The following is an 8,027-nucleotide window of genomic DNA, read 5'->3' as shown; positions in this document are numbered from 1 at the left end:
TCTCTCCCTCTCTCCCTCTCTCCCTCTCTCCCTCTCTCCCTCTCTCCTCTCTTTCCCTCTCTCCCTCTCTCCCTCTCTCCCTCTCTCCCTCTCTCCCTCTCTCTCTTTCTCTCTCCGGTAACGAAAGATCGGTAACGAAAAATTATACACTTTATAGCACTCCCCGGAAATTCCTACCCCTGTTTGGTCTATAATTCTTTGAGATTCAATCAATTATTTCCCGAAAAATTAAAAAAATTAGAAAAACCGGTTTCAAGAAAATCGGTAACGAAAAACTATACACATAGTAGCACTCCCCGGAAAATTCTACCCCTATTTCATATACTTTTGATAAAAATTCGGTTCAGGGCTTTGGCCTGGGCAATATTAAAGAATCCGTGAAAACACGTTTTACTCCTTTTCACCCCGTTAGGGCTTGAATTTCTAAAAATCCTTTCTTAGTGGCACTCCCCGGAAAATTCTACCCCTATTTCATATACTTTTGGTAAAAATTCGGTTCAGGGGTTTGGGCTGGGCGTTGATGAGTGTGTGAGTCAGTCAGGACATCTTCCTTTATATATATAGATAGATATATGTAACATTAATAAAATTATTTTTTTAACCACGTTTAAATATAGTAATTAAGTTATTTATGTTGAATTTTTTGTGACTAATTACTAATTTGCTGATTCTATAAAAATTTAATTTGATGTTATTGCTCATTTCGTGAATAGTTAAAAAATGAAAAATGGAAATTTTTTTGCCGACCCCTGGATATATTATTAAAGTTTCTTTTAAAACGTGACAGAATATTTTTTTTATAACTGAGCTTACCTCGACTAGGACGTTTCCTTGTACATCGCGCATTACGAAATTCCTTATTATGCATTCTTTATCAAAATGTTTTTCACATACAAATTGGTTGGGTTTCAGACGTCTTTTATGCCAGGGATTGCGGATATCCATTTTTTACTCAATTCGTCACGTTTTGGCACTTTAAAAACTGAACAATTTACTTTGACACTTTTAATCATTTTCTAGGACTTTGTGCGTTCGTTACATTCAATATGTCACTATATAGGTATATAGGTTGAGAATTATTTGCGTTATTTAAAAAATCTCTAACCTCCAGCGCTCCAGGTGGTGATAGTGTCAACTACATAAAATGACTTCACTAAGCGAGTCACCCCCCACTACTAGAGTTTCCAGACCCTGTATTCACGACCGTGGTCGTTGACCCACAAGCTCCCAGCCAGCGACCTCTACAGTAATGAAACTTACAATACATGAAAAAAATCTGCTTAATTTGCTCCTTCATAATATGCATTTTTCACAATTTGCTCCATTTTACTTTTTTTATAAATAATTAAATGATAAAGTTAATAACAATGTAAACGAAAATCATTAATATAAGCGAAAATCATTAGAATTTGTAGATTCGCAAGGTACAGAAAAATTGCTCCCTTTTCGTTTGAATTTGCTCCACCTTTACAAACTAATTATCTACAGTATTTATTAAGAAAAACGTAAATAATTGCTTTATGCAGTTTGGAGGTTATCAAGAAATTGTGCGCATGCGCAGTATTTAGCGCCTGCGCAACAGAAATCGAGCGCGCCATTTTTTAAATTATTCATTTTTCTTTAATTTGCTTTATACAATTTGCGAGATATCAAAAATATCAATCCATTAGAATTTGTACATTCTCAAGGCACAGACAAATTAGACCGTCGTGAGACAGGTTAGTTTTACCCTACTGATGACCAGTCATTGCGATAGTAATCCTGCTCAGTACGAGAGGAACCGCAGGTTCGGACATTTGGTTCACGCACTCGGTCGAGCAACCGGTGGTGCGAAGCTACCATCCGTGGGATTATGCCTGAACGCCTCTAAGGCCCTATCCTCTCTAGTCAAAGGTGGCAATGATATCTCTAGGAGTCTCGTGAGTCGAAAGGCTCAAAACAATGTGACACACTACTAGGCGGCCGGTCCTCGCGGGCCGGTCGTCGCACGAGCCCGGTTTGCCGTACGGCGCACAGTGGTGCGGAAGTGGAAAAAACCCAAAATTTTGAAAATAATGTTTTTATGTATCGACTACTATTTTGGGATATCTAATAAATATAGTAGTATCTTACTATAAAAATGTATATTTTATTTATTTGATTTCAGAAAAAAACCTCAATTTGTACATTTGTAGATAGATTTTTATACTCTAACTATTGTCTAATGTCTGTTTAACCGAAATATATCTCATGTATTTCAAATGTGTACATTCTTACTTTATATGTAACATAATTACTTTTCTAAAATTGTTAACGAAAATCCTATTACATAATGATATCTAAAATTTTAAGTTTTTATTTATTTTATTATGTCTATAAAAAATGCTCCACTTTTCTCCAAGCTCCTGATTGTATTTTTTGATAGCAGATGCTATTACTAAACTGTCCTATAAAAATTACGTGCTACTTTTTGCAACTTTAGCTGTACTTAATTATTATTTGACTGCAGTCGCGCGACAGTGATGTCAGAAAGCGCGGCCGCTATCATATCATGCGCACGCTCGCATCATTGTCACGTGTCTCTCTCTCTCTCTCTCTCTCTCTCTCTCTCTCTCTCTCTCTCTCTCTCTCTCTCTCTCTCTCTCTCTCTCTCTCTCTCTCTCTCTCTCTCTCTCTCTCTATATATATATATATATATATATATATATATATATATACAGGGTGTCCCATTTTAACTTGGACAGCAAAATATCTCAAAAACTAAGCTCCACATACAAAAATGTTTCAGACAAAGTTGTATGGTTTCAAGGGGGACATAAGATGGTACCATTGGTTTGACCTTGGATGGTCGTTTAAAGCTCACATAAACGACACCTTTAATTTCTTAAATGGAAACCCCTATTTTTCAATGCATATTCTTGTAGCTAATCTCGAGAGCTTTTCAAAACACTATAATAAAGTATTTTTTCGTTAAGAACTTTTGGAATTATGAGGCTTGAAAGTTCTAGTATTTTGACATAAATTACAAAATATCTTGTAAAACATTAAGTTTTCGGTAATGTTACCTTAATACTTTTATGCACAGAATAATGAGACGAATCAATTGGTATAAAAAAAGGTACAGTTCCTTTAAGAAAAAATATGTAATTTGCAACACGCATCTGCATACTTTTTCTTAAAAGCAACTATGTCTTTTTTTCATACCAATTGATTCGTCTCATTATTCTGTGCATAAAAGTATTAAGGTAACATTACCGAAAACTTAATGTTTTACAAGATATTTTGTAATTTATGTCAAAATACTAGAACTTTCAAGCCTCATAATTCCAAAAGTTCTTAACGAAAAAATACTTTATTATAGTGTTTTGAAAAGCTCTCGAGATTAGCTACAAGAATATGCATTGAAAAATAGGGGTTTCCATTTAAGAAATTAAAGGTGTCGTTTATGTGAGCTTTAAACGACCATCCAAGGTCAAACCAATGGTACCATCTTATGTCCCCCTTGAAACCATACAACTTTTGTCTGAAACATTTTTGTATGTGGAGCTTAGTTTTTGAGATATTTTGCTGTCCAAGTTAAAATGGGACACCCTGTATATATATATATATATATATAATAATATAATTAGTTATTGTTATTTTATTTATATGTTAGATGTCTTAATATTATTCTCTATATGAAGTTTAAAGGGTACCCCACGTTAAGATAGGCAAAATGCCACTGTCAATGAAACGGAAAAATGACTTTGGATTTGCATAAGTACACTAAAAAAAGAATTTTCTACGATTTTTCCGACCATCCATCCCCCCTCCTTTTTCTAGTGGCACCAAAAAACCGCTTTTTTGAAAATTAGTTTTTTTCTCCGGTTCCTTCATGTTAAAAATTTTGAAAAAATTTGAGAATATAGCTTATAAAAAGTACTTAGCACACAATTTTTTTTAGCTTTAGGCGCGTTGAATACCTAACCTAAAAAAATAAAATAAGTATTTGAATCAATTTTTTTCTAATTTCTTTGATAGTTGCAGGTCTAATTACTCTAGAAAATTGTATATTTTAGTGTTCTACATGTATTAGAATTTTTTCAGATTTTTCGGAATGGTGGGCCGTACTCAAAAATGCGAAAAACCCTATTTTTAGCCACTTTTGGGCCTTTTATGGTCCTCAAATGATTGATAGTGCTTTAACTGACTCTAAAATAAACATAATATATTACTTTTGGATATATGTTGTCAATATTTGATACATTCCGATACGTCTCATATGTTTTTGAGCATGAAATCGGTCATAACTCAACGAGAAAACCCTACTTTTTGTATAAAAGTGCTTATTTTTCGTCGATTTCTGGATTTTTGGTTATTTTATCTAAGTTTTTTTTGCATATGATTGGTAAATGTGAATATAAATATAATAAAAAATTGTACCTCTTATACATATATATTTCAAAGAAATCGTTTATTTATTCAAATATATACATTTTCATGAAAAAAAAATTAATTTTCAACATTCCATGATCGTCTCTTTAATTCTCCTCGTCACTATCTTCCTCAATTACTGGTGTTACTTCTTCGAAGTCAAACAATGTTGTAAGTATCTCAGCTGGTCGAATAATCCTTGACAAGTATCTTGCATGAGACAGGTAAAAAACTATGGCGGCTATATGCGAGCAACACCCTATAGTTCTGTTACCATTAGCGCCGTTACAGCAATAACGTCTGACACCGTTGAGTCCCACACTATCAGGTTGATATTGTAAATAAGATTTGTAATATCAACCTGATATCGCCATATTTTTTTACCTGTCTCATGCAAGATACTTGTCAAGGATTATTCGACCAGCTGAGATACTTACAACATTGTTTGACTTCGAAGAAGTAACACCAGTAATTGAGGAAGATAGTGACGAGGAGGATTAAAGAGACGATCATGGAATCATAAAAATTAATTTTTTTTTCATGAAAATGTATATATTTGAATAAATGAACGATTTCTTTGAAATATATGTATAAGAGGTACAATTTTTTTTATTATATTTATATTCACATTTACCAATCATATGCAAAAAAACTTAGATAAAATAACCAAAAATCCAGAAATCGACGAAAAATAGGCACTTTTATACAAAAAGTAGGGTTTTCTCGTTGAGTTATGACTGATTTCATGCTCAAGAACATATGAGACGTATCGGAATGTATCAAATATTGACAACATATATCCAAAAGTAATATATTATGTTTATTTTAGAGTCAGTTAAGGCACTATCAATCATTTGAGGACCATAAAAGGCCCAAAAGTGGCTAAAAATAGGGTTTTTCGCATTTTTGAGTACGGCCCACCATTCCGAAAAATCTGAAAAAATTCTAATACATGTAGAACACTAAAATATACAATTTTCTAGAGTAATTAGACCTGCAACTATCAAAGAAATTAGAAAAAAATTGATTTAAATACTTATTTTATTTTTTTAGGTTAGATATTCAACGCGCCTAAAGCTCAAAAAAATTGTGTGCTAAGTACTTTTTATAAGCTATATTCTCAAATTTTTTCAAAATTTTTAACATGAAGGAACCGGAGAAAAAAAACTAATTTTCAAAAAAGCGGTTTTTTGGTGCCACTAGGAAAAGGAGGGGGGATGGATGGTCGGAAAAATCGTAGAAAATTCTTTTTTTAGTGTACTTATGCAAATCCAAAGTCATTTTTCCGTTTCATTGACAGTGGCATTTTTCCTATCTTAACGTGGGGTACCCTTTCAAGAAGTAACATAAAAAAATGACATCATAAAGCATATCAAGAAATTCCAAAGTTATGTTTTTTCCGCATCTCCCATGTACGGTGCACCACTGTGCGGCGCCTCTGCCCGTCGTCGGGATCTCACCGCTTACGACGGCACGGCGTCTAACGGTCGAACATGAGGGTGCCATTACATGGAGCGCGGAAACGCGGAAACGCGGAAGCGCGGAAGACAAAATTTACTAGATTTCCGTCGATCCGTTCCGTTCATTTGTTGCCTTATATTACATGGAGCACAATTTGCGCGGAAAAGCGGAATAGGGAATTATAAAATAAGAATGTTTAGCGGTATTTATTGATTAAAATGCTTGTATTCAATAAATAAACTGAAAAGATAAGCATACTAATACAAATTGCAATGAATTAAGTCAACACATATTTAATAAAGGAATATAAATGTCTAGTTATCACCATATTGTTCCGCTTTTCCGCGCAAATTGTGCTCCATGTAATATAAGGCAACCAAATGAACGGAACGGATCGACGGAAATCTAGTAAATTTTGTCTTCCGCGCTTCCGCGTTTCCGCGTTTCCGCGCTCCATGTAATGGCACCCTGAGTTTCGCGAGTTTGATGTCGAGACTCGGAATCGGCTGTAGACGACTTAGGTACCTGGCGGTGCCAGACTAGAGTCAAACTCAACAGGGTCTTCTTTCCCCGCTAATTTTTCCAAGCCCGTTCCCTTGGCAGTGGTTTCGCTAGATAGTAGATAGGGACAGTGGGAATCTCGTTAACGCCCGGCGCTCCATTCTTGTTTCAATTTGCTCCACCTTTGAAAACTAATTATCTACAGTATTTATTAAGAAAAAAATTAAAAATTATCGTTTTATGCATTTTGCGGGATACCAATCATTAGAATTGTACATTCTCAAGGCACAGACAATTTGCTCCATTTTTGTTTCAATTTGCTCCACCTTTAAAAACTAATTATCTACAGTATTTATTTAAAAAAAAATAAAAATTATTGTTTTATGCATTTTGCGGGATATCAATCATTAGAATTTGTACATTCTCAAGGCACAGACAAATTGCTCCATTCTTGTTTCAATTTGCTCCACCTTTAAAAACTAATTATCTACAGTATTTATTAAAAAAAAATAAAAAATTATTGTTTTATGCATTTTGCGGGATATCAATCATTAGAATTTGTACATTCTCAAGGCACAGACAATTTGCTCCATTCTTGTTTCAATTTGCTCCACCTTTAAAAACTAATTATCTACAGTATTTATTAAGAAATAAATAAAAATTATTGCTTTATGCATTTTGCGGGATATCAAAAAATTGTGCCCATGCGCAAGAGTATTGACTGCGTTCAACAAAAGTCAGCGCTTAGTAAGCGCTTTGGGCCGATTGGATTAAATTTGTAGATCCAGAAGAATAGTCCTATCTCAATTAAGATGTAAAAAGGTTTGTTCGCGTCGCATGGTGTATGTACACCAGAGAGCACTTGGATCACGAGTAAAAGGTTGCGATTGGAGCAGATGAGTTTTTGGAGTGCGTTGGAGTGAGTAGGAGCATGGTGGGGCATGCGACGCGAACAAACCTTTTTACATCTTAATTGAGATAGGACTATTCTTCTGGATCTACAAATTTAATCCAATTAATCAGCCCAAAGCGCTTACTAAGCGCTGACTTTTGTTGAACGCAGTCAATACTCTTGCGCATGGGCACAATTTTTTGATATCCCGCAAAATGCATAAAGCAATAATTTTTATTTATTTCTTAATAAATACTGTAGATAATTAGTTTTTAAAGGTGGAGCAAATTGAAACAAGAATGGAGCAAATTGTCTGTGCCTTGAGAATGTACAAATTCTAATGATTGATATCCCGCAAAATGCATAAAGCAAATTAAAGAAAAATGAAAATTTTAAAAATGGCGCTTTCGATTTCTGTTGCGCAGTCGCTAAATACTTTTGCGCATGCGCACAATTTCTTGATATCCCGCAATATGCATAATGGAATTATTTATGTTTTCCTTAATAAATACTGTAGATAATTAGTTTTTAAAGGTGGAGCAAATTGAAACAAGAATGAAGCAATTTGTCTGTGCCTTGAGAATGTACAAATTCTAATGATTGATATCCCGCAAAATGCATAAAACGATAATTTTTAATTTTTTTCTTAATAAATACTGTAGATAATTAGTTTTCAAAGGTGGAGCAAATTGAAACAAGAATGGAGCAATTTGTCTGTGCCTTGAGAATGTACAAATTCTAATGGATTGATAATTTTGATATCTCGCAAACTGTATAAAGC

Source organism: Temnothorax nylanderi, unplaced genomic scaffold (assembly GCF_030848795.1).
Source record: "Temnothorax nylanderi isolate EJ_2023f unplaced genomic scaffold, tnyl_v1.0 TNYL_tig0742_pilon, whole genome shotgun sequence".
NCBI lineage: Eukaryota > Metazoa > Arthropoda > Insecta > Hymenoptera > Formicidae > Temnothorax > Temnothorax nylanderi.
This window is presented reverse-complemented; position numbering follows the sequence as displayed.